Below are 22,638 nucleotides of genomic sequence, written 5' to 3'. Positions count from 1 at the left end.
CCATCAAAAAGATCAAAACGATCGATGATTGAGATAATCACCTTGGTTCTTGAGTTTTTTTTCCTATTCCTTCTGACATACTCAGCTGGAGAACCCCAGGTCAAGATGATTGCTCATTATTTGAACGATTTTATTTACCCCCGAAAGGGATCTCCATCGCCGTCGCAGCTTCGCATTTCAATGGCCCAGGTGAGCCCGGCTAACTGTGGGAAAGTGGACGTGTAGCTTGTTGATTGGGTAATCGAAACAAACCCAAATTGATCGGATGACTGCTGGAGGTAACAAAGTTGGTGCGAATAAGAACAGTGTTTAATCTTAGGCAAGTTTTATTTTGTTAGTTGGAGGAGAAGAACTACAATAAGGAATCACTTGAGCAGGGGCTCTTTCCGCTACTCGATACTTTCCGCTATAACTGTATAAGTCGTGTCATATGCGCTAACATCCGTCACATCAGATGGAAAATAGCCAATAATTTCAGATTTTCCGACTTACTTTTGCTAATACCTCATAACATGAAAGCAAAAGATGTAGGCTATCGATAATCAGCGTTTTAAGCACTGGAAATCGGCCCAAAATATCACGTTTCAATTTCACTCCACTTACGACTTCACATATTTTCTCGTTATGCGTTTGCCAAAAGCAACCGCACCAAGGCAGCAGCTACAGGAATTATTCTTCGGCACCGTTCAATTGGGTTTTTCAACGATGCTTGGGATATTGCATATTTGGATAAGAAACAGCCTTTTCACACCCGTAATAACCCGAGCAGGAACAAATAACTGACATATAACTGCAGCATACCAAAGTTAGGTATCATACCAAGACAAGGTATTGGGTGGTTATCCCTACTTTACCTTACCGATCAGGCTAAGGCCGGGGTGGCTGTCTCCATTCCACTCGGTCCATGGCTGTTTATCTCCAGTTCCGCACTCTGCGTAGGGTCCGCAGATCGTCCTTTACTTGGTCGTACCGGTTGGTTGACTCTCGAGAACCATTTTAGTCGGGTTGCTATCCGACATCCTGATGACGTGATCCGTCCACCGTAGCCTTCCGATTTTCGCGGTATAGACGATGGTTGGTTCTCTCAGCAGCTGATGCAGCTCGTGGTTCATTCGCCTTCTCCAAGTCCCGTCTTCCATCTGCACAACACCGTAGATGGTACGTAACACCTTCCGTTCGGGAACTCCAAGGGCGCGTTGGTCCTCTGCACGTAGGGTCTATGTTTCGTGCCCATAGAGGACTACCGGTCCAATAAGCGTTTTGTAGATAGTTTATTAGGTGTGATGGCGAACTTTATTCGATCGTAGAGTTCTGCGGAGTCCAAAGTAAGCTCGATTTACTGCCACAATGCGTCTCAGAATTTCTCTGCTGGTGTCGTTGTCGGCGGTCACCAGGAAGTACAATAACACGAATTCTTCAACCGCCTAGATTTCATCACCGTCGATATAAATTCGGGGTGGCGAGCGCGGTTATTCCTCCCTGGAGCCCTTTGCCATCATGTACTTTGTCTTCCACACATTAATGACTAATCCGATTCGCCTGGCTTCACTCCGGATGTACGTTTCCGCCATTGTCTCAAATTTACGAGCTATAATATCAATATTATCAGTGGAACCAAGCAACTGAACGGACTTCGTGAAAATCGTCCCACTCGTGTTTATCCCCACTCTTCTTATTACACCTTCAAAGGCAATGTTGAACAGCAAGCACGAAAGACCACAACCTTGCCGTAACCCTCTGCGAGATTCGAAGGGACTCGAGAGTGTCCCTGATACTCGAACTACGCACATCACTCGATCCATCGTCGCCTTGATTAATCGTATCAGTACATCCGGGAATCCGTATTCGTGCATAATCTGCCATAGCTGTTCCCGATCGATTGTATCATACGCCGATTTGAAATCTATGAACAAGTGATGTGTGGGCACGTTGTATTCGCGGCATTTCTGCAACACCTGGCAGATGGTGAACATCTGGTCCGTTGTAGCGCATTCACCCATGAATCCAGCCTAATATTTCCCCACGAACTCTCTTGCAATCGGTGATAGATCGCGGCATAAAATTTGAGAGAGTACCTTGTAGGCAGCGCTCAGTAGTGTTATCGCGCGAAAGTTCCCGCAATCCAACTTATCGCCCTTTTTGTAGATGGGACACACGATACCTTCCATCCACTCCTCCAGTAATACTTCCTCCTCCCAAATCTGTTGGAGCTAGTCCACCATGGCCACACAAGCCATAGCGAGGCTAGCTCCGTCGGTGACTGTTTCTTAATCACAATGAAAAAAGAACGCTAGACACCTTCCATCAAACTAGACGGCTGCCGACTGATACCTCAATCAGCAACCGTCACACTCTTTATTCATTCCAGGTACATACAGGTATATACAATTTGACATTCTTCTTTAACCCTAAAAGGGATACCTTCATGGCCTCAGTTTCGTCACCTCGCTGAGTGTGTTCCATCAAAGACGAGCTCTGAAAGGCACCTGGGGTCCAATGGACCCCAGGTATCCCTTTTAGGGCTAATAACAACATACCTACGCCATCTAATCTACCTCACTCCAACACTACAAACTCGTACCTGAAGGTTTGACGCTATCCGAGCGTTCAACGCTACCTAACTTCCAACACTCCTCCTTAGCGTCGCAACCTTCCAACCACAATTACCTCCTCCTGGCTCGAAGCTCCTCCTCACTCCAACGCTTGGAAAGTGGCCCAACTCCGACGCTTGCACCAGCTCTACACCAGTTCCGAGCTCCGACCAGGTCCATCTCCGAGCTCCACCTTCATATTGTCTACCGGATCCAAGACCGGATCACTCCTCCTGTCGCCAACCTCTTCGTCCAGGTGCGACCACCGAGCTGCATCCGATCCAACTCAACAATCCCCGAGCTCCGTCCGGTGACCAGCCAGCAGTCATCCCAATGATTGGATCTCTTGTGGATCTGAGACAGCTATTCCAGTGCCTTGGTCGCCGATGCTCGACTCAGGGATTGAATCAGGGAAGTGGATCTTTAACAATTCGCTCAGTGTATCGCTAGGCTCTACAGTGAGCGAACCATCCATCTTTCGGAGGCTACCCACACCATTGGAGTGGTCTTTTGAAAGAGTTTTTTGGAGTCTGGCCACTACGGGTGTATTCTCTATGCTTTCACACATTAGAATCCACGATTTCCGTTTGGCTGACCTTATTTCTTTGATGTAGTTCGTCAGGGCTTTTCTGCATAGGCTACAATCGCCGGTTCACTTGGCACGGTTGAATTCCCTACGCGCAGTTTTCCACCATGGAACGTCTCTACTCGAACTAATTGATTTAGTTGGACAGTTCTCTTGGTAGGCGTTAAGGTGAAGTTCCCGAGCGATCACAACAATAATGCTTCTTCTTCTCTTATTACCCTCCCAGCCACCCACTCAAACCAAACAAACCATGCAGCACACAATGTAATATATCCTGGCCAAAGTAACGAAAAAAAGTTCATTCCAAACTGAACCTTATCAACTAAGAAATGTGTATTTGACGTAATGGAATTTTTGCATTCCCTTATTAGGGTGACTGGCACATATAGTTCTCTAAATCATTTTCAAATGTTAATAGGTAGTTAGAGGCGAATGCCGCATTGCGGTAAAACCTCGTTAAAAAAAAAAAAAAAAAAAAAAAAAAAAAAATAGGTATTTAGTTTGACCCAGTATTTAAAACGCTTATCACACTTTGCTCCGTTTTATTTACGTGTTTTGACATTTTTTCCTCTCTTCTGATGCACTTCTCTCGCGCCGTTCTGCCGTGATACGGGGTGATATTGAACAATGTAAAAAACGGTGCAAAAATAACAAATATTCTATTTTGTGACATTTTGGTATTGCGTTGGTATGACCTTTCAACGTAATATGCCATATTGCAAAGGAAACATAGTTTTTCCTACAATAACGTTGAAAGCAATTGGATCAAGTTTTCGCACCTCTGAACAACAACACATAGTATTACGGTACGCTTTTCAATACAAACGAGTTGTATTTCTTACCGCGAACAAAATTGATCCCGCTTTTGGCCACAAAAGTGAAAAATACGCCGATTTCTGCCTGAAAACGGTTGATTAAACGGAAGAGGGAACAGTTACCAACATTTCATCAAATTTTGGCAGAGCTGGTGAGTGTAAAAGTATCCAAGTCCAGTTCTGAAGCTGTGTAAGGAATTTAACGGCCATTTGAAATTGGCAACACAAGTGGCAATAGCGCACAGTGGCTGATTTCGTCATTTTAGCGCGCTTAATTAATAACTTTTTAACTATGACGTTTAGCGTCATGGTGTCTTCGAGAAAGTTTTTCGCTATAATAAGGAGCTTCTTTTGAACTATAGTAAAATATGATCAATCCCCCTAAAAGTGAGATAGAAAATTTAGTTTTTGCATTTTTTAAGATACAAGGTTGGTGTCTTCACAAAAGTTGTAGATAATGTTATTTGGAGCAACTTTGTCAAAGACGCCAAGTTTGTAACTCCGTTACTTTTTAAGATACGTTACGTTTTTTATCATCAGCCCCTTGAAAAGGGTTTTTGCGCAATAACTTTCGAAGGATTGATTCTACATTTTTCTGATGTTCTACAAAGTTATAGATAATGATAAAACACATAACTTCGCCGAACACGACATCCTTCTAATTTCAAAAATAAAATAGTTATAACGGTTTTTATAGTTTTTTGAGCATATATAACCTAGCTATTGGCAACTATATGCAAATTTCCTTTCAAGCATGTGAATTTACAAGTAATTGCCTCTCTGAGAAAGCCAAAAGCATCAAACTGTAAGAAACTGTAAGATGGTTTTTGTACAGAAACTTTCAACCATCTATGTTACTTTTATATGGGATTTATTCATATCTTCAACATATTTATTTGACAGTTCATGGCAGCTTGCATTTTTATTGTTATTGTACGTGTGTGTGAATATATAGAATGGATTGTGATGCATTCTGGAGCATTCATGAAGTACGTTACACGAAAACTTATCATCTATTTATATTTTCTTACTAACTCACAGTGCTGCATGTAGTCCACGAAAAGAGCGAATGAAGTCCCATTTTTTTTTCTCAAATTCTAAACTTGCGCGTGACATATTTTGTGAAGGCTCCTTCTAGTACATGTCTACAATAGTTATAGCTAATTATAAATCTTATTGTACTTTACAGTAAGGTGCTGTTTAATCGTGATCTGACAAAAAAAGTAACACTTTATGCGTTCTTTTCGTGGACTACGTGCAGCACTGCCAGTTAGTCAGAAAATAGAAGTAGATAGTAAGTTTTCATGTAACGTACTTCATGAATGTTGCAGAATGCACCACAATCCTTTCTATATATTCACACACTTACAATAACAATACAAATGCAAGCTGGAATGAACTCTCAAAAAAATATGGTGAAGATACGGATGAATCCCATATAAAAGTAGCATAGATGGTTGAAAGTTTCTGTACAAAAAACATCTTACAGTCTCTTACAGTTTGATGGTTTTGGCATTCTAAGAGAGGCAATTACTTGTATATTTACATGCGTAAAAGGAAATTTGCATATAATTGCCTATAGCTAGTTTATATATGCTTGAAATATTCCCCAAAAAACTACAAAAACCGTAATAACTATTTTATTGTTGAAATTAGCAGGATGTCGTGTTCGGCAAAGTTATGTGTTTTACCATTATCTATAACTTTGTAGAACATCAGAAAAATGTAGGATCAATCCTTCGAAAGTTATTGCGCAAAAACCCTTTTCAAGGGGCTGATGATAAAAAACGTAACGTATCTTGAAAAGTAACGGAATTACAAACTTGGCGTCTTTGACAAAGTTGCTCCAAATAACATTATCTACAATTTTTGTGAAGACACCAACCTTGTATCTTGAAAAATGCAAAAAATAACTTTTCTATCTCACTTTTAGGGGGATTGATCATTTCTTACAATAGTTCAAAAGAAGCTCCTTATTATAGCGAAAAACTTTCTCGAAGACACCATGATGCTAAACGTCATAGTTAAAAAGTTATTAATTAAGCGCGCTAAAATGACGAAATCAGCCACTGTGTAGCGTGGCGCTGCAATCGGTTAATTTCCCATACTAATTTAATTCACCACTTGAAATGTTTCAATTCACCACTGACTGTGGCAATATGGTGTTTGGTAGCGTTAGCCCAGTCAACACACGATCGCATATGGATAGGATGCAAAAGTGGAGGCGATATACGCACACTTTACACGCGGTTAAATGGAAGCAGGTACGCATATGGCCTCCACATCAGCATTCTATTCAACACCATATAAGACTTTGTGTTATCTGGGAGTGTTGTCATCGTGTATTGGTTTGCAACTTTACTCAAGTGAAGATTCAAATCCTTACACAACTATCCGTATGAAATTTGTACTAGCCTGGATGTCTGTTCTCTGTGCCTGAATGTCTGTTCTCTGTGACGGATCTATGTTTACTTTACTATCTATAGGTGTGATAGGGTGTGATGTGCATTTGCGTCACACCCTATGACGAAGGGGATGTTGTGTCGGTGGCTGTAGGCTACGAGCGCAGCTATTTCTGGAGGAGGGATTTCGTCCACGTCACCTGGGAAGATCTCTCTACTCCCTCTAGTGGAAGGTTCCTCCATCCTGACAGCTACGATGTCCCTTTTTATGAATTTTGAAATTGGAAAGTATTTACAGTTGTTATGTAATAAAATAGCCGCTCTAGGAAGAAGCTGGCTGTCATCATATACCAACTAACATGAGTGTTGTGGAATACCTTGTATTCTGGATATATTGACCCATGGCTCTTGAATGAGGGAAACGGCTAGATTCTCTTTGGTGAACCTCCGACAGAGCACACCCGTGGCGCTCTCAGCATGGTGGAAGTTCACTTGCAGAACTTTAGTCGCCATTTCCGGGGTTCCCGCTTTTTTCCGGACGACGACTGTCCGGCTTTGGATGTTGCGGATCATCAGGATGTCGTTTGATGTTACAGTTTGGGTTGTTTCTCTTCCCTGTAGCGACCTGGCCCACCAGTTTCGCCTCTGTGGTCATACTGTCGCTTTTTGCACCCCCTTTGCCCTGTTTAGATATTTTTGGTTTGGTACCACTAGAGAAGGGGGCCGCTTGTAAGCTTCGAGCTTTTCCTTTAGAGGCGGACTGACTAGCCTTTATGGTGCTTTTGGGGTGAGCTTTACTAACCTCGCCCGAACCGGAGGCTTCCTCAGATTTCTCTTGGGTCGGCCTTCCAGTTAGCCGAACCTTGCCCGAACAGGAGGCCTCCTCAGATGGCTCTTGGGTCGGATTGGGGTATCAGTCGGTTGATCTGTAATCTTCCTTAGTTGGATTTCACCAAATCGGTAGTTGAGGGTGTATTTGGACTTTTCCATCGACGCACCCTCTACTGTGAAGATCGACATGAATGTCTTTCAGAATGGATCGTTTCACAATACGCCAATTAGTTGTTGTGATGTCATTTTGGTTTTCTATGAAAGCGTTTCCGTTCGTAATGAACGTAGTTTTTAACAAGTGTCCGAAGAACAACCCGCGGCGGGCGCGAACACGGTCGTTGTCATAGCTGGAGTTTTGTGGGAAGAATGCTCGGATCATCTCTGGACGTGGAATCGCCACTTCGTCCATTGCCATCAGCTCTGCACCTTCCCAGGGTTTCATGGATGGGGATATTCTCTTTAACCACTCAGCAGTCTCTTGATCCTTACAGATTAGAACCATGTAACCGGACTTGTAGATGAGGTTGTTGAATTTGGGTTTTATTGGCTCGTTTCGCTGTTGAACTACTCTGAGCAGGAGTGTTTCTTGTAGGAGGTCTAGCTGGGCTTTAGTGAGTTGGACGGTGGGGAAGTCTTTGGGTATTATCCCGACCTTCACGCTTTTGGCCATATCACTGTAGCTGATACCAGCTGTTTTCCTCATGGGTGGGTTCTGTTGTCCAGACACGTTTTTCTGAGGCGCGCTTTTTGTGGACTGTTGGGCGCGCTCTCTCGGATCCAGATGGTGCTTCACCCTTTTTTGTTTGGGGTCCTCTGTGGCGGATTTGTCTAGGTCGTTTCTCGAGCGTTTTGAGGAAGTGGGCTCGCTCTCCTTATTCAGGATTATGGACAAGGCCTCATTCCGGTCTTTTCCCTTCTCCCGGAGAGTTCTAAGCTGCTTCCTCTGCGAACGTGTGATTGTGAGGAATTTCTTACTCGGAGCCCCCTTGGCTTCCGTAGAACCCTTGTTAGGGGTGACACACAAATTATGTCACTCAAAAATCGACCTTTTTCAACCCCCCCCCCCCTCCCCCATATGTCACACTTTTTGTATGGGACCTCAATATTTTTTGTAAGGGTCGTCACGCTCTGCAGGAAATAAATGTCCGCTGCACCAGTGCCCCGCCGGTAGTGCAGTAAGGGCTGCTTACTGGGGTGTTCGCCCTGGTGCACCCCAGACTCCGTTCGCGGTTGAGCATGTTTAGAACCCCTCAACCATTCAGCCCTCGGCACGGGTCGCATGACACCTTAGTATTGGGGTTTATCCATTTTTGCTTTACACGATGGCCATCGCAACCTTCCTCCAGGGCTTACCAGGGCTTAGGACCTGTAGAGTCGCGATAGATAATTTATTTTTGCGATGAATGCGATTAAACTTGTTGGTAGTAACGTAAATGTACACCGCCCAATTGAAATGATTACTGCGTAGCAGAGATTACCGCGTGCGTTTGCTAATGGAGGCGCAAGGTAGCTTCTTTTGAAATAGGTTGATAGTCGTGAAAGTAGTGCGTTGCAATCGATATTTGGCATGCGTCTGTTGAGATGATTAATTACTCAATATTTTTCTTATGCATTTCACAGGCGTTGTGGGTCCACGCCCATGCTAGAGGACTCAATCGGCATGCAGAACGCATACATTACCGCATGGAATATTTGGCAAGAATTTCCGGAGAACGTATTATCAAACGTCGTCGTATTGGAAAACCTGAAACTGACTGGTTGGCAAGCACACAGGCAAATGGCAAGGACATAGTTGATCTGGAAAACAATTCTCCTCTTAACCTCGATGAATTGGGTGGTCTAAAATAGCTGAAAAGTATTTCAATTTATAAAATAGTTTTAGGTACTCGAACTTCAATACATCGTCCCAAATTCAACGAACAAGCCGCGTGTTGTTGATTTCTAGAAGATATCATCCGGTAAACGCCAGCAATCTCGAGAGTCTGGAGAATTTCAGCAGTACTTGCGAAAAAGTACTGTTGCGACAGCGTATGATTATTTCTCTGCCTACTAGAATTCTTTCGCGATCTTGCTATTGTGCGATTCAAAAATCCTTCGCGTGGTTCAAAAAGATCGATCAAGAAATGAAGATGCCGCTTTGGCCGCATCTGGCAGATGCGCGGTATGCAGGGATCGATCGACATCCCAGTCGGAGAAAACATTTAAAACTGCATTTGGAATTTTCCTCCATTGCTTTTATGTTTTGAATGTGGCACCAAACCCCTCCGACAAAAATTTCTTTTTATGCATCGATGCGCGATCACAAATAACAATAGATTAACTACAACAGGACAGGAGCCAAATTTTTGCCAAATGAAATATTTTAAGCATATCCAAAAAGAATAGAACAAAATAAAAATAAGCATTGAATTATCAGAAACGATTGTATTGCAGTTTTTATTAGATCATATTTTGAAAAAAATCCTTGTGAAAAACTACCAATTTTCGGAAATCTTAAAAAAATACAGTTTTTCGGTAATTTTCGAATCGAGAATCGATTTGAAATTTACAGTTTATTTGATGATTCCAATTAGTAAAGCAGTTCGGTAAACGATCCCGACCAATCAGTAGTTTTGACAGTTCATTTTCATGCGCCGAATTACTGACTGATCGGAAATCTTTTCGTTTGCCGAACGCATTACCGACCGCTCAGCTGTTGAGATTTCGGTAAATATTTTACCGAAGTGGGTATTTTTTCCAAGTGTGCAGGGCTTCCTAATACCTCATCCAGGTTGTAGGTTTTCGGTTTTCCATACCTGAGGCACGCCTTGCGGTATGGTGCACTTTAACTCTGAAGGGTTCCCGGGTAGGGCAAGCGATCGAAACATTGTTCAGAAATCGGACTATTCAATTCACATTGTTGACTTGTTGACAGCGTCAGTGCAGTGTTCAGTTGACAGAGGATTCAAAAATGTAGCGACTGAAGTTGCAAAGTAAGGTAAAGTTCTCATTCATCCTTCAAGTATATGTAGTTGACAATCAGCCTCTAACAAAGGAAGAACCGATGCAAGCCAAAGAGATTGCAAGTGTGAGAATTCATGTAGAGTGATTAATCAGACGTTTTCGTGAATACCGCATATGTGCCCCTCATGCTGAATTACCTAGCTCGATAAAGAGGCAATGCATTGAATACGATTCTGGTTGCGGAAATGGTTGAGGAAGCTTGAGTCCCGTAATAAAGAGCACTTCTGAACATTTTTGTAACAAACGTACCACTGCCATTGGGGACACTGTTTGCCTGAACTCCTCATTGCCCTCACTTTGTCAAAACAAATTGCTCTATGTTTTCTTCAACCCGCGCTAGCTGCGGAACATTCCGTAGGCACGCTCCATCAGTGGTTAACGGGGTATTGTACTTTTCGTACAAAAAGAATAAAAAAGGAACGGCGTGCTTTCAGCCTCGGTTGTAGGATTGGCATCTCCTATCATCAGTGCGACAGTCTTCGTCGTGTTTACAATCGCCCCAGAAGTAAGCTCAAATGCAGCAAACACCTCCATCACTGCTACCAACTCTCTTTCTGTTTGCACAAACATCGATATGTCGTCGGCATACGCATTTATAATTCAAAATAACCAAAATATCGCTAAAATTTTAATTTTATGTTTCATTTGGTGGATTTTTTATAATTTTGAAGCAGTGGCAAATAAGGTGTTGCGAGTGTTTGACTGTCTTCATCATAACAATAGTAATTTTGATGTTTTAGTCGATTCGGGACGAAATGAACACTGGCAATCACGAATGTATGTACGCGCATTTGCATACTGTTAGGCGTTTTAGAGAGTTTGGAAAAAAAAACAATCCGATTATTTTAGCATCAAGTTTAACTTTGATGTTATGTAAACATGTAAACTGTGATGGAGTATTACATATGTAGCATTGGTTTCTGTAGGCAAATTACTTAAGGACTGTTCATTTTATAAAGAGGACAACTTTGCAAGGCTATAAAAAGAAAACGCGTAGTTCAAATTTGAGCAGCCTTGGTTAGTTGTTCAGTACATTATATTAGCAGATAATAACCATAAATACCGTCAAGGCGCCATTCACCGTGGGGGCTCCATTCACCGTGTGCCTTCGAATAGTTTTTCATTATTTCCATTTTATGATTGAATGATATGACAATTTCCCTTCAATTTCACCAATACAACACTAATGTATTGTTACCATGTCAAAACGCTCATTAGAAACATTTAAAAGTATCATTTTGACACTAAGGTGTGTTAACATGAAGCGGGTTTCTGCTCGTTCACTGCATTCATAGTGAAAAAACGAAAACTGCGCTAAGGTGATTTTAGCGATAAACTAAATGTAGTAACGTTTTTATTCCACCAAGAAGCAATTAAATTCACATATCAGGTATGTATGTTGCATTACCGAAGTAAGTTTAACAAGAAAGTACGATTACTCGTACTTTTTAATTTAAACAAAAAAGCACGGTGAATGGGTACCCTAAAAATCAATGGTCTCCATTCACCGTGCCCCATATTATCCCATATATCTAGAAAAAAATCAAAAATTTGAATATTCGTTTTTCTAATAAAATCTTGCAAGTTATTACTTGAAATGAATTTAAACGAAGAAAATTCCCTTGGCTGGGTTGTTTTGATCATTTTTAAACAAAGTAGAATAAAATTTCTTATACACGGTGAATGGATCCCTACTACCACGGTGAATGGTGACCTACCACGGAATTAGGCGACCCTACTACCCTTTACTAATTGTGCTAAATCACCAAATTTTGTGAAAAATTTTCTACTTCTGTAGATATTGCTTTAATTTTAACCTAAAATGAAGGCAATTAAATACGGCACCAACAATGTTTATAAGACTGGTGTCAAATGACAGCCCTTATTTGCACCGAATCCTCTTAGATCCACGGTGAATGGTGCCTTGACGGTAAATTGGTTTTAAATTATTGAACTTCATAGAAATGTGGCAAAGTGTTTCGAGAGATCAATTTTTCAAAACTAAAAATAGACACAAAATTTCTGTAAAACATCGGTGTATCGTTTTTAATTGCAAAAAAGTGTTTGCCATGCTGCAGCAGTTTGAGTGATACATATTCTGGCAAAATATAAACCTAATCGGAATAATGGTTATTGAGATATTAAAGTTACAAATTGGACTCGATTATCAGAATAAAATTTATTTGTTAAACAAAAATGTATAAAAATATTAAATTTTGAATGTTTTCAATGGATCTAGTCGAAAGTACTAATAATGCAATTTCAAATGCAGAAAACCGCTTCTTGATAGCATTGTTGGCTTGGTTACTGTGCTTCATGGCAGTTACCGGAGATAAAACCGCTTCGTTCTATGAAGGTTCTTCTAAATAACGATGTACTCTATGGCAAATACAACGTAACAATGATGTCGAAAATAAAAATGAACATGTAGTTATTTTCAAATAAGGTATATAATCACATAGGGTCAGACCTTGCTGAAAATGAATAATAATAAGCTTCTCTAGAATCAAAACTTGCATTTATGGAGCAAAAAGTATGCAATTTTTCATTATGGCCATCATTAAGTATTAAATTTATGATGAAGAATGTACGTTAAAGCATATTTTTCTTCGGTATCATTTAGAATGCGATTCTCTTCTATACTGGACAAATTTTGAACTGATTCCGTAGTGTTATTGCATCACTGGACTTAAATAAGTATGTTTTATCAATTTCATTGATAACAAGGCAACTCACTATATCAAGCTGTATAATGCTTGGTGCATTATTACTGACCAACTATTACACTCTACCTTTAGAAGAATAGTACTAAATCCCAACACATTGAAAAGTTCATGAAAATTTTAAGGTTATGTATGTGGAAAGTTGTGTAGAATTTTGAGAAATGGGGTTTTATTGAGTTTTAACGAAAACCGCTTCAGTTCCATAACTAAGGACAATTTGTATAATGTTATATTTTTCCTACACTGTAGAATAGCTATGGAAATTTATGCAAAAAACCGGTAATGATTTTATTGAAAAATAAAAAAGATATCACACAAATAAGGTGTCCTCTTTATAAAATGAACAGTCCTTAACTAGTCGATCCAAGGTATATTTAGCATAAAATACACAGGGTTGTCCAATGTCCGTTATGGCCGATAGGTGTCCATTTCGCCCCGTACCTTTCCTGCTAGTCCTAAATGGCATATCAGGTATCAGAAGGCCGTCTCCAGAGGCACGTTATCCTCTATTTGAGACATTTGTGCCATCGCCATATGTTTAAGCCTATTTCATCATCTACCTGAGGGAGAATGGGACAAGGGATGGGAATTAGGAAAAAGAAGGGTGATGAAATAGGAAGGGGTGCCTTAGTAAAGGGAATGAACGCATAAGCGCAACGAGAGCTCTTAGCCCATACCACAACGGGTTTAATCAGTGCCCTGAAAAGGACGTTTTCGTTCTCGAAAAGCGTGTTTCTACGAACGGTAATCATTTTTGTAAATTGGGACAGAAATTTCCATACACCGATAAACGCCTAAAAGTATGCAGTGCCCAGTGTAATTTCATGTAGTTTAAACTTTTGTTTTTTGAATTAATTTGTTTACAAGACTTCAAAAACAACTCAATGATGAATAATGATTTTTGATAGCTAAATTCACTGAGGTTTTCACTCAGTACTCCACAAACTCACATTGATATGTAAAGTTTTGTAAAATTTCCCATGTTGAAGATTCCATCTGATATGCTCTATAAGGCTTCTCTTATCATGTTGATATCCCTAAGATTGAAATCTCTAGAAAACTTTTGGGATTTGATGTGGTTTTCAGGGCACTATCAAAGTTACCGTAATGCGGGGTATCATTGATCAGAATTTTCGATCTTTCTTGAATAACACCGTTCAACACTAAATTTTGTTATGTGATGAGAAAAAAATAACATGGGTTTGGGACCCTAGAAGTGTCATAGTGAAAGAATTTAAAAAAATATTGGACCGGGCCTTCACAGTTTAAAACCGAAGTTTGTATGGAGAACTTGGAATGTTCAATTGATATGCGCATTAGAACACGCTGTGCATATATTTAGGCGTTAGACAATAACGAAACCAACCCAAATACCGAAAACGCCTAAAAATATGCACGGCACGTTCTAATGCACATATCAATTGAACACCCCAAGTTCTCCATACAAACTTCGGTTTTAAACTGTGAAGGCCCGGTCCAATATTTTTCACAAATTCTTTCACTATGACATTTCTAGGGTCCCAAACGGCTTTAGGACATTTCCCCGAATTCCATTACCCCGAATTCCATTACCCCGAATGACCCATTTCCCCGAATGGCCCAATATCCAAATTATTTATCCACAAGCCTACCTCGAGACCCGCCATGGGTAGTTAACGGTACACTACAGTATGACCCATAAAAAAATGCGACAGTTTTCAAAGTCATCGTTCCCCTACTTCGAACTGATTAACCTCGCATGTATCTATTGGATAGTATAGTAGAGCCACTAATCTTATAATGGCAAAGGAACATAGACTGATTCCATGCAAATACCTCCAGAAATATAACGTTGAACATATGGATGTCGAAATCGTCCACGCGCCAGAGGCCGTTTTTTAAGGATATAATTTGCTTTCAATTGCTTTCAATCACATTCAATCAAATTTTATTTTAAAAATAGTACTTTTATGGCTGGATAAGGTCTTCAGGAGTTGGTTGGTTCGTCGGACAAGCACGAAAAAAATATTAACTTATAAATTAAGAGACATTTTGTGAAAATTGAATTATTTGACAAATGATAATTTTTAGAAAATATTATGTTTTAAGCATGAAATTGTTTTTAAGTACATAGTATTTGTACCTATCATAAAGGTAGGTATATATGCCTTCATCGACAAAAAAATGTTTTGAAAAATGTTCTAACAGTGTTAAGTTTTTTACTAATTTATCTTAAATACGGTTTTTAATATGTAGCACCTTTTTTAGTTTTTGTTTCCTAAACATTTGAAATTATTTTTAAAATATTTTTCAAACATGGGCGTATTAAAGAGTACATATTTCTTCATGGTTTCCATGTGTTTAAAAGTTTTTATCTTAGTTCATTTTGCTATGAAAATTATAGGAAAACTTGATTTTATTTAGAAATTGTTAACAATTATAAGGTATCCCGACTAGATGGACATAACAAAATTATAACAAGCTGTGTTATTTTGTTACAATAATTTTTTATAACAAGGGTTGTTATAAAACATGTACCGTTAGTAGTTAAAATAACAAAAATTCTAACAAAGTTCCCATATGAAAAGAACAAAAAAGTAATAACTTTTGTTATGATCATAACAAAAATATTACAAAACCTGTTCCATGAAATATGGTAGAATTTAACAAAATTATAACAAATTGTGTTATAATTCCTTGACAACCTTTTAGGGTAAAAACTAATTTTTATACTCATTTTTTGGGTATTTTTTAAGTGTGTTATTCTATTTTTAGAAAAAGTAGGTAACATAAAAAAAGTTTCCAGTACGTTATAAAATTTTCAGAGCCGAACGGGATTCGAACCGAGACACCCACCATCGGAAGCAATCTGACGCCTCTGCCAATGAGGCCATCACAACACTTGAAAAGGTCGGTGATAGAGGCTCTACTGGTTCTACGTATTGCCAGTTTCCTCATTCAAGTCCTTGTTTGTCAGACGCACACGAGCGGGATAGTATGACGTCACATTGAGCTCGTTGACGTATAATAGACTTGACTTGTGGTTAGTGATTTTGTTTTAATCTATCACAATTATATCATAAGCAGATATGATAACAGCTGTAGACTAGGGGCAGGACAGTGCCTAATACCGGCGCTAATACTGCCTAATAAATATTAGTTTCGTAATCTTCACCGTCCACCGACACATTTTTTGTGCAGTATGTCATGAGTTTTCATACAACAACTAACTGTCACAAAAAACGAGAGGATGAAACACGGTTTGTCTGCGGTCTTTTTTTCGTTTGTTCAATTGAAAATATTAATACCCATTGTTTGTTTTAGTTAATCGAATAGCCTGAGCTTCAACTATCACCAGCGATGATGAAGGTTTTGAGAGCCCATGGCACCGTGCTGAGAGAAATAAAGTAGATGGCTCCATTGGATGGGATTAACAAGTTTCTGTGCTGGTTCTAGATCATGATGCTCCCGAAAAAGATGTGTTTCTGATGATAACCCTGGGCGTATTGGTGGAATCATATATTTCTGTTGTTGGCAAACTTCGAAATTTATTAGATACAAATAAACTTAATTTGGAAATTGACACAAGTCCCTTGGTTGTGAGTTGTGCGACGTTGCATTTCTCATTTTCATTCATATCTCTGGTTGCACTCAGAGATGGTTACGTGCTGATTAGAATTAGATTGAAAGAGATTTGACATCCTAATTAGCAGTAACAGAACTGTGAGTATTTCAATATTTCAATTTACGACTGCACTCTAATGCCGTATTCTTTTTAATGCCACTGCACTGCTAGTTCCAGACTGTGAGTCCAGCTAAAAGATTTTTGGACAACGAATGAACCATATGCCCTGCATACGTAACATAACATTACATTTTAGTGTTTGTCCCATTGAATATACGCATGAACTTTTTGATCGCAGCTGTTAATGTGAAGATTTTACTGTTTGGTGGTCGTGTCCGCCAGCAAGTTCTTAGTTGATCCTCCCGGAGTGAGAAGGACGAAATGGAAGCGATATCTAACGATTTCTTTCGTAATAAGTCCTAGTTCTGATTGAATATGTTTCTCTTACAGCGGTGAAAGCTAAGACTACTTTTTGTTACATCTTGATGTTGTCATTGCGAATCAATTAAGCTCGATTGGCATGGCTTACTTGGTTGAAAAATGGTACGGCTTTGGGATTAATATTTCCTAATACTGCTAATACCGCTAATCAATATTAGAGCTGTCCCGCCCCTAGGCTGTAGATATAATTTAGTTATATTCCACTTTTATTTTAATTTTAAGCAATGAAATAGAATCTATCGCATAAGAGGTAATCCATAAAGTTTATCGTCACGTTTGGAGGAGGCAGGGAGGGTTGAAAGTTTCCAATTTTAGCGTGACGTACTTGATAGATGTTCCCTAAGGTTGAAGCAAAATAGTAGAATAAACAAATTCCATGTTATAATTATTTAGTTCCAGTTTTGGTAACTTGGTATACTTTTTGGCGAAATTAGAACAGCAGTACTGTTTTGGTATTTATTGTAATCGATCTAAAATGATCGTGTGTAGAGATACGCCATTTGTGTAAAATTCAAGTGTTGCAAGTCCGGTTACTTTCAGCAACGCTATTACAGTAGACGTTCGGTCAGTGCAAGCGGTTTAACTGCAATGCTTTTTAAATGTAAGTCTGGTAAGTGCAACAAATTTGCAGTTATCGCACCGCCAAATGTCAAAATGGTGCGCCATGCTAGCCAAAATGAACAGACGGATGAAGTTCACGTTCATTTAACGTAATTTGATGGTTTGTTGATACTGTCAGGCGTTCCAGTTATCGGATTTTTGTTCGCTAAGTTAACCCTTAAAAGCGCAATGTTGTTTTAAAACAACATACCTAAAAACGCTCCAAAATAATTGACCTTCACTTTTATTATTAATTATTAATTTATTTTTTAAATCAGTTTTTATTGTCGTGCGCCTTTAAGGGTTAAACGTTAACATGTTGCAATTATCGAACGTCTACTGTATCTTTGACATCCTACCAAAATTTAAAAACGGTCTGATAAAAAGTTGCAAACCTTTTTGCCTTTCTCGTACACCAAGGTGTACCGAAAGGCTATATGTTCACTCCAAAAATGAAAATTTGATAGAGCCTCCGGAGGGGTCAAGTCTTATATACCAATCGACTCAGCTCGACGAATTGAGGTGATGTCTGTGTGTGTGTATGTGTGTGTGTGTATGTGTGTATGTGTACAAAAAAACTCACATCACTTTTTGGCAGTAAACCTCAACCGATTTTAATGACCGACGGTTCATTCGACGCGGAATCTGGTCCCATTGTTTCCTATTGAAAATGGTTCGGATCGGTCCAGCCGTTCCGGAGTTATGGCCATTTAGGTGTTCCGGACCGGTACCCCAGGAAGGGGCCAGATATGAAAATGTTACAAACCCATGCATGTGACCCATCAAACCGCGGCATTTTCGATAACCTGATGAACGGTAAGCAGCAAAATAGTTTCAGACTATATATGAACCGGTAATGTTCCGGAACCGGTTCATGGTGCCCCTCCGGAAGTGGCCAAATATAAAAGTAAACTAAACACATACATGCGACACATCAAATAGGAGCTTTTTCGATAAACAGATAAAGGGTAGGCAGCAAAATAATTTCAGACCATATCTGAACCGGTAGTGTTCCGGAACCGGTTCCGCGTGTCCCGCTGGAAGTGGCCAATTGAAAAAGTGAACCAAACCCAGGCATGTGGCACATCTAAGAGCTGCTTTTTCGATAACCAGATGAACGGTAAGTGGGAAAATAGTTCCAGACTATATCTTAACCGGTTGTGTTCCGGAATCGGGCCCAAGTGCCCCACCGGAAGTGATCAATTAAACAACTGAACCAAACCCAGGCATGCGGCACATCAAATAGCGAGTTTTCAGATAATCTGGTGAATGTTTAGCAGGAAAATAGTTTCAGACCATATTTGAACCGATTGTATTCCAGAACCGGTTCCAGAGGTCCCGCCGGAAGTGGCACATTAAGAAAGTGAACCAAACCCATGCATGTTGTGACACATCAAATAGCGGCTTTTTCGATAACCAGATGAACGGTAAAGAGCTGTTTGCAGTTCGGAAGGAATTTCTCACCCTATCTTAATGCATGGGAAATTCCTTGCCTGAATCACTCAAGAAATCGTTTTTCTTCGATTGCAGTACGCAGTTGAGAAGAAATGACAGTTCCAATGGCAGTCATTATAGAAAGTTTCTGCCAGGAATCGGTCAAGAAATTTCTTGAGCGATTCCTTTCGAACATGAAACTGGGCTTTTAGCAGGAAAATACCTAGTTTCAGATCATATCTGAACCGCTTATACTGACGGAGTCGAAGTGGTGAATCCAGCTGAAGGCATCTGATGCAGACCGAAGAATAGCAGGTCGAAAAGCGTCACGCCAAACAAGCTGCTTCCGTTATTTGTCAACGATAATTGCCAATAAATCCAGATAATAAGAAATCTGAACCGGTTGTTGCGGGAGGTGCTCGATACCACCGACTCTTTCAGTAGAAATTAGACAGGTATTTGTCATGATCAGCTACATAGCTGCAAACTCATATTTATTAAATTATAAGTACAAATATACAATAATTAACTTACAAATTCGTTGATAAAATTAGGGAGCACGATTTGCTCATTTACTGAAGGTACCTTCTCGCAAGCTACTAAATGTCTTTACTGAAGTACTGCACAATAATGTCACTGATATGATGTAAAGGGGTGTTCATATTTTCAATAATGTTGGGTTCAAATTTAAGGCTACGCATCTTTGCGTAACACCGGTTGTGTTCCGGAACCGGCTCCAGGTGTCCTGGAGATAAACGGTCAGCAAGAAAATAGTCTCTGACCACACCTAAGATTATCGGCAATCCTGATTGCTTCGCTGAAATTACGAAAGTGAAAATTTAAAATTTTTCGCATCAATCCCCTTTTGCGTTTAAAATTTGATGCAACTGGTTGGTTAAATGGAATGGGTTTCATTCAAGTGTTTGCCTTTTTTTCGACAAATTTTATAAGAATCTTATATTCAACGATAATAAAATATAGACTGAAGTGTGCAGAAAAAAATTATCGAATTGTCTTGATAATGATCGGCATCCAGTGCTAGTGAAGGCGGTCAAGCAGTCAACTGAGAGTATAATAAGTTTCCAAATTTGATTATGGCTTTGATGAAACTCTTGCTTTTCTGAATACGGCTGAAACAAATTTCGATTTTCTCCTATGTTAACCCCTCCCCCTCTTGGAAAATTATAGTCGGAATTCATTTTGAGGAAGGGCACAAAGAAATGAATCAAGAAATTTTTAAATTTAAAGGTGAAAAAGAGTCCTCCATAAAATTTCTCAACAAATCGCTCAACTAGATTTTGCTTAATTGATTGGGTATTTTTTCATCAAATACATTTATTATTTATCATCTCCCCATTGGCGAGTCAACGAGCACTGTGACAAAAGAAAGAGAAAGGGATTTGTTCTGTTCTAGAGTATCCTCAGGATTCAGGAACACTTTGGCTAACGTCGACGGAAAAATACGGATTACTTATTCGACGAGAAAGGCACTATCACCACTAGGTGGATTAATCTGGTTTTTCATGTTGTTTACCCGACTATTTATCGCATAAGAAAACAAAACTAAGGTTAACAGAAAAGAAAGAAAACCTAATGGTCTGATGAAGGAAAAGTTTGTCAATGTTTACTTGTTGTGTTTCACACCAGACAAGACATTACAAATGTGCCACAAACTAACCAAACATCATCTAGAAAATACTGTGCTGTTGTGTCATCAACAGGTTCTTCGCCACAGCTTCCAGCAGAAAGAATGTTCTTTAAAACACTACAAAGCGCTGCAACAGTATCAAAACATACCAAACGTACTCTATGAAAGCAGCTGTTTTGTTGGTGCGGATTCTTATTCGATTGGCACATTACCGGGAACTATTCCGGTTTTGGATTAGAGTGCAATAAAAGAACCCAAAAAAAAAATAGAGAAAAGATAGCTTTGAAGTATTTGATTTCCACCTATATTCCAGCTTACAGTTAGTATTGATAATAATGTTTACATCCGATAAGCCATGGTGATATCCCAACAGTTTTTTTTATTACACCTTCCAGCTGTAATGACATCGCATAACGATAGTAGCACTGCTGGTATGGGAAGAATTTGGTAGATTATAACTAAATGTTAACAAGTTCTGTTACATTTTTTTAACAAATATGACGCCGTTCCCAAATTACGCGTCGCTCAAGGGAGAGGGGGAAGTACAACCAAGCGTTACGGTCGATACAAAAATTTTAGGAGTTTCATACAAAAAGGCGTTCTTCCATTACGCTTTACGGGGGTTTTAACATGACGAATTAAGCGTTTTGTTCTAAATGAATGCTATAAATTTTGTTTTATGGCTTTTGGTTCGAGTGATCAATATTACAAAAAATATCAAACTATTTCGCGTGAATACAAAAAACCCAACAAATTTTGAAATTATTTTGTTACAAAAAATGTAGCAAAAACTACAATAAATGTGTTACGAAATTTTGTTATAGGCAATTATTGTTATATGAATAATGTAACAAATGTTGTTATATATCTGTTTGAATAAATAATACAAGTTTTGTTATAGTTTTGTGATTAGAATAATAACAAATTTTGTTTCAATTTTGTTATGGTTATTCATATATACGAAGCCTTACAACAAAATTATATCAAATTGTGTTATTTCTAACAACGGTTGTAATAATTTTGTTATAATCTTGTTAGGAGCTTCTGGTCGGGATCCCATATACGTAACCAATGAATATTTTGACAAAAATTTTAGAGATCCTGTATGACAGTGCTTCCCAAACTGTGCGCCACGGCGCCCTGGTGCGCCGTGAACATCTCTCAGGTGCGCCGCAGGCTCTTGAGTCAAAACATTGATTGATTAATTTGTCTTTATTTAAGAGACTTTCAGCCCTTGGCTGGTTCGTCTCTTGATCCAAAACATAAAGAATAAACTCTTATTATTCAAGGCAGAACATATTTTTTGTTGTTTATGATTTATTTAGTAAAACTTGTGTCACCTTACAGCCTTTATTGTATTCTATCCAATGTCCTGCCTTTTTGAGGAAGACTTCAAAATAAAGTCACTCTAAGTGGTTTTCTATCTTCTAAATTTTCAATTAAAAAGTAAATACTTCAAAGTCCACGAATGTTTTCCGTAATTCCTAATATTATCATGAAACATCTAGAATTTTACAAAGTTTTTAAATTTTCGGAATTTTGAAATTTTTTTGTAAGAACTCTCAAATTATTAAACTTTTCATTTCATTCTGCTTAGTTTTCGATTTTATCAATGGCTTGTAATTCAAAGTTAATATTTCAACAAACTTTTTTGAAGTTCTTTCCATAATATTGTCATCTATAATTACTGTCAATCTCCAGGTCTTCGTGCTGTCTCAAACGTTCTGGGACGATATTTTTAACATACATCACTATCATATACCACTTATCGTAAAAAATCTGTGACAATTTATAGGATGACGATGGGTATTACCAGCAGGTTTGTTCTCTTCGTCATGGGGGGTTATGTGGGCCGAATTGCTTAAAATTTTGGAATATAACTCAGCTTGGTTGAGAAGGATTTGAAGCCAACTCTGAGACCTACAGGTTTAAAAAAAACCCATGACGAAGAGATCAAAAT

Source organism: Aedes albopictus, chromosome 2 (assembly GCF_035046485.1).
Source record: "Aedes albopictus strain Foshan chromosome 2, AalbF5, whole genome shotgun sequence".
Classification (NCBI taxonomy): Eukaryota; Metazoa; Arthropoda; class Insecta; order Diptera; family Culicidae; genus Aedes; species Aedes albopictus.
Note: the sequence above shows the minus strand (reverse complement) of the source record.